Genomic DNA, 12,857 nt, shown 5'->3' with positions numbered 1-12,857 from the left:
TGCATTAGCTATGAGCTATACTGGATCTAACCAAGCAATCTATGCTATTTGCTAGATCATTTACTTGTTGATTACTCACCTCTTTGACAAGTCTGAAGCCCTTAACTAGGTAGGCTCAGAGTAGCCTTTGTAAAATCCTCTAACAAGGTGGTTCACCTCTGTGAATCTAAAATCCTCTATCAAGGTAGTCCTTGATCGAACTTATCTCCTAGTAGAGATTGAGATTCCTAACAAGATCTGTTCTAGTGAAGAACATTGTAAGACCTTAACCGGTCTGACCTTAACCACTCTGGTTCCTATTCTGTAGATAGTGACTTGTGAGTTTCATCTTACTGTGGTTTTTCCCATTTGGGTTTCCACATCAAATATCTTGTGTTATGGTGGTATTGCTTTTATGGGTGAATGTCTTATTTGCATGTGTGTTAACTGGTTTGTCTATTAAACTATTTTACCAGTTTATCTCTGGACTGTTTATGTGTTTGAAAGCAATTTTTTTCTATATACTAATTCAGCCCCCCCTCTTAGTATTCATCAGAATGACTCTACAAAAAACTTACTAAATCAGTGATCAATTCAAATTTATGAAGTTGCAAACATTGAAAAGAGAATTTGAAGATATAGAAGCTAATTTCGGAAGTGATTATTATGTAAGAGTAAAGATGTGATCAATAAGATGGATATGCTTTGACAAACTATAAAAAAATAGGTTGCAGCTAAAAATGTGTCGATTTCTTTAATAATGTGGTAGAATCATATTATGATAATCATGAATCAAGGTAACCATTTGACTATTTTCAAGTTTGATTACTCAATCATACCTCTTATGCCTTATGAAGGAATATTTATAATCATATATGGATAAAAAGGTGACTGACTAGGCTAAGAAAAATATCTACCAATCTTATTTCAAGTTCAAAAATGTCTAGAAAAGAGCCGATTTCTAAAATTTATGTGTCCAAAGACATCCAAGGATACTTGGAAGAGTCTACAAAAATCTTACCAATGTAGTGTTAAGTATAAATTCCCAACTTTTACTTACTAAAGAGAAAATTTGATAATCTAAAGATGTAACAAGCTAGGGTTGTGAGTGATTATTGTGAAAGAGTAAAAGATGTCATCAATAATATGGCCACTCTTAGATAAATTGTGAACAAAAAGATTATGGATTAAAGGGTGTTGAGGGTCTCTCAAAATGAGGTGGAATCATATTTAATAAACATTATATATATATATATATATATATATATATATATATATATCTATATATATATATATATATCTATATATCTATATATATATATATATCTATATATATATATATATAGATATATATATATATAGATATATATATATATATATATATATATATATATCTATATATATATATATATATATATATATATATATATATATATATAGATATATAGATATATATATATATATATATATATATATATATATATATATATATATATATGACTAGTTTTAAGTTTGATCTCATAATTATATCTCTCATGCTCCGTGAAAAACTATTTATAGTGATATTTGGAGAAAATGATGACGAATATTTTTTCCCACAATTACATTGCAAAGAAAAGGGTTCTATTATTAAAAGCAACCATAGATATGGCAAAGACAAGAATCATAATTATTCAAGATTTAAAAAGGTAGAAGAGATAGTAGTGCAAGATGAAGAGTTTCAAGTAAATATGATATAAAGTAGCTATTGAATTGTATACTAATGAAGGTAAACTTAACTAACTAATCATGAATAATACCTAGATGGAAACCTATTATGTAACAATAGTCTCATAAATTTTATAACTAAGCAATTTCACACTAGGTTTGGCCCCACTTTACTAGATATTCCTAATCTATCCCTAATTGTGCTTAGTCTCAAGATAATTTCCATGTAATTGGTTCATTCATATGTTCATAATACTTTTCATGGATTTCTTTTCCAAGACTAGGGTAATGGGTGTCCTTTTCTAAGAAATTTGAGCTCATCTTTTATAGAAAGAAATTCAACCTTGAAAATAAATAGAGTTTATTCTGAATTCTTGACCTTCATAGAAAATTAAATTTGAAAACATTTAAATTATATACAAATACATCTCCCTCTTTTATTTATAAATCTAAATTTCCTAATCAAGTCTTACAAACATATTGAATTAACCAATTCAAGTAAAAGTCTACTTTTAAGGAGCAAAGAATTCAAGAATTAAACTTTGTTATATCAATCATGATAAACTACATTCAGTTTCTTCATATTTAAAGAATGCATTAACATGTTTTAGGAATTCAGTCTATCATGCCAATCCTTGTGTTAGATTCAATTAGAGGGGTTTCATACTTGATGTATTGTTTATGAAATCAATTTAGTTTAATAGTTTTATTTTGGTTTTGCTTTTTTTTTTGTTAACCAAAGTCTCAATGACCCTACCTTGTTTAGTTTTACCACAAGTAGTTGCTAGTTACAAGTCTAGTTGCAAACCAAAGGGACGATTATTTATAAAAGGAAAGAGACTGAACGGTGGGGGGGATTGGTGAGAAGAGACGAGGTTGGAGAGTATATTGGAGCTGATAGAGGTTTGGGGAACTATAGAACTAGGAAAGAGAGTCAATTGGAGGGGTAGGTGCCAACAAATGAAAGAATTATTATGAATAATGTATCAATCGACCCTATTAGAGGGTTTCTTTTAGTCTTTGGATTGTTCCAATCTCCTATAATTTTTAATAGGATCTTTTCTTGCATAAAATTTACAATACTATTCTTTTGATCTAGAATTTATTTCTTTGTGAGTGGAGGCTAGTTTGATGAGCATTGTTCTGACTCACTTTTCTTAATATATTTTATACTACTAACATAATACTATAAATACCCTAATATTTATGTCACATCTTGAGAAGAGTAATTCCTTATATTAGTTTTGCATATGCAGGTTGTCATCAAATGGTATTAGAGTAGAATGTGATTGGGTAATTATGGTGTGGTAAGAATGCCACAAAGGAGAATGAATAGAGGTGGTGGTTGGAGAGGTCAAGAAGAAATATTTCAAATGTTGCAAAACATTACTGCAAGGTTCGATGCCATGGAGCAAGAAGAAAGAAGAATTGTGGTAACTAATGAAGGTAGTGACATAGAAGAGGAAGAATAACCACAAGTTAATGATAATGCTGTCACAAAACTAGAAGGAGATGATGAAAGATTGATAGAAGAAATAATGAGTGTAGAAGCCAAGCCAAAGGTGGAGGTTCCCACTTATTCTAGAAGCCTCAATGGTGATAGACTCATCAATTAGATTAATGAACTTGGCAAAAATTTACTATGAAGGAGTTGTAGAAGAAGAGAGAGTTAAGTTTACCTATATGAGACTCAAAGGCCATGCTGCAATGTGTGGGAATATTTTAAGTTAGAGAGACAAAAGAAAAATAAGAAGAAGATTAAATCTTGGGATAGAATGATTTCTAGGTTGAAGGTGAAGTTCCTTTTGGGTTATTATCAAACCAATATTTTTAAAAGATTACGAAACCTTAAGAAAAAAGATATTTTGGTAAAATATTATGCCAAAGAGTTTTACAAGTTGTTGATCTGGTTTGGACATAGTGAAAAAGATTTGGAGAAAGTGAAAATATATTTAAATGGGTTGAGGTATAGTTTGCAAGATGATTTAAGTATTATGTCCCCTAGAAATATTGAAGAGGCTTATCAACTTTCCATCAAGGTAAAGGAAAAAATAAGTAGGAAGAAAAATCAGAAAGAAATAATGAGAGGAAGAGTATTTAGAGGAAGAGGACAATAGATTGGAAGTGGAAAACAACACCATCGAGAAGAAGGGATTGGTAATTCTAGTGGTAAACCCAATAATGAAAGAGAAGGTTAATAAAATAATGGAGGAAAATCATATGGAAGAGGTAGTTTTCAAGGAAGAGGTAGGGGGTTTGTTGGTAAATGATTTAAATATATTCAATATGTTGGGCACAAAAGTTGGGAATGTCCTAAATCTTCACAAGGAGGGCATAAAATATTTGAAAGGAGAAATAAAATTGTTTAAGAAAAACAAGAGAGTGTGGGATCACATACTCAGCAAAAGGAAGAATCAAAATTAGGAGAATCATTTTTGTTTAAGAGGGTATTGTTGAAGCCACCAAAGGAATGTCAAGAACCAATGCAAAAATATCTATTTAAAACCAAATGTAATGCAAAAGGTAAGTGATGTAAATTAATCATTGATAGTATTAGTGTGGATAATATTATGGCTACAGAAAAGGTAGCTAAGTTAGGCCTTAAGAAAATTAAACATCTCCTTATAGATTTTCTTGGCTTTACAAAGGGTAACATTTTTTGCGAGATGAATACACTCTTGTTGAGTTTTATATTGGTAGTTATAAGTATAGTATGTTATGTGATGTTATGCCCATGGATGTGTGTCATGTTTTACTTGGTAGACCTTGGCAATTTGACAAGAAGGCGGTACACAATGGAAAAGATAATACTTACACCTTTGAGAAGGTGTAGTGCCCTTCCCTAATTCATCCTATATGATAGATTATGTTAGATACTTATGGAATTGATTGTGTTCCTGATACTCATTGCTTCTTGTTTTACTCTTTATATTGATATTCTATTTTATTTAGTGGATTAATTTTGATTATTATGATGATGTCGATTCTATACCATAGATCAATTATTGATGCTTGGTCATGATTAGCTTTGTAATTACTCACTATTTAGGAGATGTGGTTCATGTTTATTTCTTATGATGATTTATCATGCGCTAACCATAATATATTATTATGAATGGCCCTATGTGTGGGTAATTAAGTATGTTTTATATACACATATATTTATTGGGAGTCTCATATTATTATATTATTATTTTTTGTGGGAATCATGTTATTTAATTATTCATGTTTATTTGTGGAGTTAATTAATTATTTTTATTTTATGGTTATTTTGGAGTGTATTTGGTAATTAATAATTACTACCCTTTCTTTCAAATGTTCATGTGGAGTGAGGTGGAGTTCACATGGGGAGTTGCTAAGTGGGTCCTCGGTGCATAAGGAAAGGATGTTTTTTTGTTTTTGAATGGTTCTGTTTTGAGAGGGTACTTTTTGTTTCTAGATAGATGTTATTGATCATGGTTTAAAAAAAAATCAGTTTGGGGACAGTAGTATGGACACACACTTGCATTAAGATCCCCTTTATATGTATGAGCTAGAGCTCAACCGGTATCTATTCCAATCAGTATGTTGTATTCTAGTCTTTAGACTATTGGTGATTTTGCAGAATGTGTTTCTCGGTCTGAAGCGGCATGTCGACCCCAAGCAGTTCGTAGATCTCAAGCGGTATGAGGGAGTAAAGCAGCGTAACACATTCTTACCAGTTTTCATTTCTGTCAAACCGGCAACCGGTATTTTGTATGAACTAGTAATACTCTGTGATGAGTTACCAACTGACATTTTGTGATGAGTTACCAATCCACTCATTGTTTGATGGTGCCGACACACTGACAGTGCTTTTTGTGTCATGTTACTAAGTCTGTCTAGATTCATTAAACCTAGGGAATTGTAATATAATCCTATTGGACCAACATGAAATCAAATTCCTTTGAAAGGACATCATGTCTAGGGTTTTAGGTTGTTACGGAAAAGGGTTTATGTTCTGACTAGGGCTTAAGGTGGTTGATGAGTTGTTGTAAGAGCGATCTTATCTAAGAAAATCAAGTTGTTATTCAGTGAGAGATAAAGAAGATTGAAGTAATGCTGGAATGCATTAGCAGTGAGCTATACTGGATCTAACCAAGTAGTTTCTGCAATTAGATAGATCAAACACTTGTTGATTACTCACATCTTTGACAAGTCTATAGCCCTTAACCGGGTAGGCCCAAAAGCCTTTTGTAAAATCCTCTAACCAGGTGGTTCACCTTTGTGAATCTAAAATCCTCTAGAAAGGTAGTCTTTAATCAGACTTATCTCCTAACAGAAATTGAGATTCCTAACAGGATCTATTCTGGTGAAGAACATTGTAAGACCTTAACCGGTCTGGTTTCTATTCTGTAGATAGTGACTTGTGAGTTCCATCTCACCATGGCTTTTCCCAGTTGGGTTTCCACGTCAAATATCTTGTGTTATGGTTGTATTGCTTTTGTGGGTGAATGCTTTATTTGCATTTTGTTTTGCATGTGTGTTAACCAGTCTGTCTGTTAAATCGCTTTACTAGTTTATCTTTGGACTATTTAAGTGTTTTAGTGCATTGATTTTTTGGCATACTAATTCACCCCACCTCTTAGTATTCATCAATTGGTATCAGAGCCTACCTTTCTATAAGTTTAACCACTTGGAAAGAGACATGGGGGAATGCACCTTGAGGGAACTTACTCAATGGCTCACTCAGTCTGAGCAAGCCTATGATGATCTTATGGTCAAATACAAGGCATCTCAAGCAAAAAGGAGAGAACATGTAGAGAAGTTGATGGAGCTATCTGAAAAATAGTTCTACAGATGAAGCAAATATGGAAACCATGATTACAAGAGTAAATAAGCTGAATGATCCAAACTCCAATCTGAGAAAGGAGTTGGAAGGACTGACTATCTGATTTAGTCAAGAGCCTGAGAACCAGAGGAAAGCTAAAGATCTAGTAAAGGACAAAGATCATGAGATCTCCAAGTTGAAACAAGAGATTAGTGCACTAACTGCTCGCCTTCATGAGAGAAGAATGGAAAAAGAAGGAGTACAAGATAAACTGAACATAGCCATCTCTGAAAATGCAAGCCTAGTGGAGACAAATACTACTATTTCCAGAGAACTCTCTGAGTCAAAGGAAATACTTGCTAAGTTCAGCAAAAGTATTGTCAAGCTAGAGCAAAAGCTTGAGTCATCTAGACTAGTAAAGAATACCAATGGAATTGGTTTCTCTAGACATGAGGAAGGAGAATCCTGAGGAACAAATGCTGAAGCATCAAAGAAGCAACTGACATTCAAAGGAAAAGGTAAGCAAAAATTCAGACCTATTTGCTCTAACTATCTTAAAGAAGGACACACTGTAAATGTAGGTAGGAGCAAAGCCTACAATAATTTTCCTTACTTTATTAACAATATACCTAGATCCAATAAGTTCAATAGTCATTGTAATGCATGCAACAAATTTGGGCATAGCATCTTAATGTAGTTCTGTCATGAACAACACCGGAAGATATCCTCAGAGGACCCAAGGAGCTGGTCTAGAATCTTTTGTGAACTAGAACCCTAACTGGCTTAGTGCTTACAATTATCAATCAGGTAACAATGGTTATCAACTAGCAACTGAATGGAGAGAAAACTATTGGATTTGTCATGGTCATGGTCACACTACTACAACATGTAGAAGGAAGAATGGGAACATGAACAATGGACCTTGGAGAGCACCTAGATTGGTTTGCTACCACTGCAACAAACTAGGTCACATTGAAAGATTCTGCAGAAGCAGAAAGAGTATATTTGATGATATACCGGCCACTCAGGAAGGAGAAATTGATGTTGAAACAGTTCAAGCAGACATGTTGGAAGAGGAACCAATTTCTGCACCTAGTGTGGAAATATTAGAACCAGCAAAACTAAGCTCCAAAAAGGCTTAGGGGGAGCAAATGGAAAAATATTTTGAACCCCCAGTTACACCAATAAATGACCTTAACCAATATGTGATACCTGTCACTTGGCAGAAGACCAAAAATGGTAAAAAGGCAAATTAGGGTTTACGCCCTAATTAAGGAGCATTAATGGCGGTAGGTGAGAGACATGTATAAAAGCACTTTTCAAATCATTTCTCACTATCTGTTGTTGAGCAAAGAAATTTTTTTCAAAGTGCAGAGTGAAGAAAAGGCGATTTGAGCTATGATTTCTAGAAATTGAATAATCTTGAAGGAGATTCAAATTCAGTTTGCAAACGGTCAATTGGAGAACACAAAGAAATGATTCAACAACTGATGGAGTGTGGAGTGAAGTAGAATCAGTAAGCCCTAAATTCACGTTTTAAAGGTATTCTTCGAGTTCTTAAAATACTATACAATGGATTCTGCATCTCATACCAGTTCTAGTACATCCATTGAGTCAAAAAGTTTCATTCAAAGGAAGTCCAAGTATAATGCCCTATCACAAGTTCTGGCTGGACTGATAGTAGAAGAGGGAATTTATGACTATATTGATTGCAAAATAGAAGACCTAGGGTCCTTAGCTATTCACACCCAGTTAGGTTTATTTTGCAACAAGGACAAGAAAATCAAACTGGAATATAGTATCTTAGAGAAGAAGAAACTCCATAATGCAATATATTTTCTAGAAGACTTTATAGAGCATCATATTAGGATCATTTTGAGCAGAGTCCATGGTGAGAAGATGTACCTAGAGAGGACGCATGATATAATGCCTTAGGCAATTCATGTAGTCACCGGTTTCTGCAACACAGGGGAAACGCCAGCCCTAAGAATGGTAAGCAAAACGGAAATGGCCAAGCTCACCGGTTAAACAAGCGACTCATGAGGTATGACAATTAATCCTATCAAGGATGATCTGGTGAAATACGCCTACACGGTGATAGGCTACAGAACATTCTCAGCCAGGAGGATTAATTTTGTATCTACTACAGTGGTAAATGCCACTTACCGGATGAGTAAAGAAGATGCATAATTTGACCTATGCACCGGTATGTAGAGGCAACTCCTGTCTAATCTGAAGTCGATTAAATAGGATAATGCACTTAGATTCAAGTTTGGACAACTATTGGTTGGGTTGTTCTTTTATTTCCAAGGCTACTTTCCTGGGGTAAGAGATGTCCAATGGTCTCTTGACCAACCGGTAACCAAGCAGATCAAGGAAAGCATTCAAGCTATCAAAACCAGTTACCCCGATGTGCTGAACAAGTATTTTGATGAGTTCAAAAGGAAGATGAGTCAAAGGGTGAGGATCTTAGCTGACATCATTAAGAAATATGAAGATGACATTTGTTTCACCATTCAGGTGGACAAATGCTTAATGGAGGCTGTTGAGCCTAGAATGGAAGAAGTGGAGCCAATGGGATATGAGGTGATGTACGATATGCTGGAAGGGTATGCCTCAACCCTTATTGCCTCACCTCTTGATTCCAAGGCAAAGAGGACCAGAACCTATCTGGATAGGATTGCACTAGTCGAGGAACCCTCTGTTAAGAAAGGAAAACAACTGACAACAAAGAAAGAAAAGGTAGTGCTTGTAGCATCGGCACCGGCTACTACTGCAACTCCAATAGTGACCAAGCGGTCACCTGCAAAGAAGAAACTAGAAGTGGCACTGGCAAAAGTCTTTGAAAGAAAAAGGAAGAATAAGTCAAATGAATCAGACTCTGGAGAGATTGAGTCTAATGAAATGCCAAAGAAGGCTAGATAGACAAAGAAGACAAAGAAGAATGAACCGACAGTGTTTGTATCGGTAAATATTGATATCTCCTCATATAAACCTTTGACACATTGTCAAAGAATAGAAAAGAATATTAGGAGAAAATTACTTCATGATTTAGTAGATTACTATGATGATTTTAGTGATGAGGAAAAAGAAGAAGTACTATAGGAAATTATTATTTATTTGTGTAAGAATGACCGGTCACCATCAGAGATTAAATCTCAGACACCAGATTCATTATATAAGGCATTATATAATAAATGGTGATTAGGGAGAAAGTCTTTGCACAATACTTTCCTGACCTCTCAAACTCAGAATTATTTAATGTTTTGGACCAAAATAAAGGACTCTTCTTCACAAGGAGAAGAAGACTCTTGCTGTTAGAGGGAAGAATTGATGATGTTGAAAAAGACACTCATCAACATATGAATCATGCTATTCAAGCTCATAAAGCACGTATGGCCAGCCTATAAGCGGAAAAAGAACTAGTCATATCCAAACCAGATGAAGTTTTTGATGAAGAAGGAAACCCGGTTGAAGAACCAATCGACACTATTGAGGTCGATGCACTGGATGTAGAAGATGTCACCCAGGACATACCTTCTTAGGGAACAGAATAGGGGCAATAGGCCAAATAGGGCAGTGACCAAGCCAAGGATAGATAGGAAGTGGCTAAGGAATAGGAAGAAAAGAAGAAGAGGGATGAAGATGAGAAAAAGCGGAAAGAGGAAGAGAAGAGAAAAGAGGAAGAGGAGAAAAGAAAAGATGAAGAGAAAAACAAGAAAGAAGATGAGAGGAAAAAGAAAGAAGAAGAGGATAAGGAAGAAAAGAAGAAGAAGGAAGAAGAAAAGAAGAAGGAAGAAGAAAAGAAGAAGAAGGAAGAAGAGAAGAAGAAGAAGGAAGAGGAAGATAAAGAAAAGGAAAAGTAGAAGGAAGAAGAAAAGAAGAAGAAGGAAGAGGAAGAGAAAGAAGAGGAGAAGAGGAAGGAAGCTGAGAAGAAAAAGAAAGAAGAATAAGACGAGGAACAAGAAAAGAAGAAGGAAGCAGAGAAAAAGAAGAAGGAAGAAGTAGACAAGGCAGTGGAAGAGATGAAGAGCACACAGATGGAGACTCCAAAGGCAATTGGGAGTCAAGCCAAACCGACTGACATCTCTAGTCCTATCGATCTCCAGTCTGCAAGTGAATCAAAGCTTATGTAGAGCATCAAGATTTTTCAAGAGTGCCTTGAAATCATATGAACGAAAAAGGGGAAAGATATAATTCAAGCGGTTGTAGACACCCTTACCAGTTTGATCCCTAGTACTAATCTTCCCAACACTGAATCATCACTAGCACAACTTAAGCTACTATGTACTGTAGTGGATGATCAGGTTAGAGTCTGGGAGAAGTAGCTGAGGCAAATGTCAAGAAAGAGCATCAAAAGGCTATTAACATTGCTCTGGTCAATAAGTTGAATGAACTCCGGTTTGAACTGCTAAAAGACCAAAAGGATATAAGGAATGCTTTAGATGAGGGAAACTTGCTACTAAGCAAAATCTGTTAACCCCATCTATTTTATGATGATATGCTAGCCCAGAAGCAAAAGCTTCAAATGGACTTACAATCTTACTTAAGCACATTTAAGACACCCTATGGTTCCTTTGGAACTTATGGGAAAACCATTCATCGGTTTTAGATCTAGTCAGCCAAAATGGAACAAGAGAACAGTACACAGTCTAGAGATTTGTAGGAGCTACAACTGGTTTTACTGCCATGTCTATAAATTCTTCAGAAGTGTTATCTAAACCTAGATACCTTGATAGTTACATAGGAGCTAAGCACAGTTGATGCCATGGAAGAACAGGTATCCCAAATGCAAACAGAAAAAGAAGTGGCCACCTCCCTACTTGAGTCCTGATCTCTATCAATGAAACAATTTTTGTAGGACTATAAATCAGTTTTTGACAAGTATTATTCCTTGTTGTCATAAACTTTTATTATTGTTATATCAAATGGAAACAGGGTTGTTCAGTGGTACTTTGTCATTCTTGCCAAAGGGGGAGAAGTACTCTATTTTGGAGAAATATAGGGAGAAGTATCTAGTTCTAAAATTTTGCTATATGCTTTGATATATGCTATATGCTCTGATATCTCAATTTTTTTGCTCTGTATGCAAAATTGCTATACATTGTATTGATTAAGGGATAGTGTATATGCTTAGCGGGAGTAATTTTGTTAATGGCATGTTTTTGTTGTAAAACACTTAGATGTCAAAATTTTATTTTCCTATGTGTTGCCATCAATGCCAAAGGGGAGATTGTTGGCATATTTTTTATGTTTATGTTGTGATTGTCATTGATGGACACACACTTGCATTAAGATCCCCTTTATATGTATGAGCTAGAGCTCAACCGGTATCTATTCCAACCAGTATGTTGTATTCTAGTCTTTAGACTATTCATGATTTTGCAGAATGTGTTTTCCAGTCTGAAGTGGCATGTCGACCCTAAGCGGTTCATAGATCTCAAGTGGTATGAGGGACCAAAGCAGCATAACACATTATTACCAGTCTTCATTTCTGTCAAACTGGCAACCAGTATTTTGTATGAACCGGTAATACTTTGTGATGAGTTATCAACCAACAATTTGTGATGAGTTACCAATCCATCGATTGTTTGACGGTACCAACACACTGACGGTGCTTTTTGTGTCGTGTTACTAAGTATGTCTAGATTCATTGGACCTAGGGAATTGTAATATAATCCTATTGGACTGACATGAAATAAAATTCCTTTAAAAGGACATCATGTCTAGGGTTTTAGGTTGTTGTGGAAAAGGGTTTATGTTGTGACTAGGGTTTAAGGTGGTTGATGAGTTGTTGTAAGAATGATCTTGTCTGAGAAGATAAAGTTGTAACTAAGTGAGAGATAGAGAAGACTGAAATAATGCTGGAATGCATTAGTAGTGAGCTATACTGGATCTAACCAAGCATTTTGTGCTATTAGATAGATCAAACACTTGTTGATTACTCACATCTTTGACAAGTCTATAGCCCTTAATTGGGTAGGCCCAAAAGCCTTTTGTAAAATCCTCTAACTAGGTGGTTCACCTTTGTGAATCTAAAATCCTCTAGAAAGGTAGTCTTTAATCGGACTTATCTCCTAACAGAGATTGAGATTCCTAATAGGATCTGTTTTCGTGAAGAACATTGTAAGACCTTAACTGGTTTGACCTTAACCGGTCTAGTTTCTATTCTATAGATAGTGACTTGTGAGTTCCATCTCACCATGGTTTTTCCCAGTTGGGTTTCCATGTCAAATATCTTGTGTTATGGTTGTATTGCTTTTGTGGGTGAATGCTTTATTTGCATTTTGGTTTGCATGTGTGTTAACCTGTCTGTCTATTAAACTGCTTTACTAATTTATGTTTAGACTGTTTAAGTATTTTAGTGCATTGATTTTTTGGC

This window comes from Cryptomeria japonica, chromosome 5, assembly GCF_030272615.1.
Source record: "Cryptomeria japonica chromosome 5, Sugi_1.0, whole genome shotgun sequence".
Classification (NCBI taxonomy): Eukaryota; Viridiplantae; Streptophyta; class Pinopsida; order Cupressales; family Cupressaceae; genus Cryptomeria; species Cryptomeria japonica.
This window is presented reverse-complemented; position numbering follows the sequence as displayed.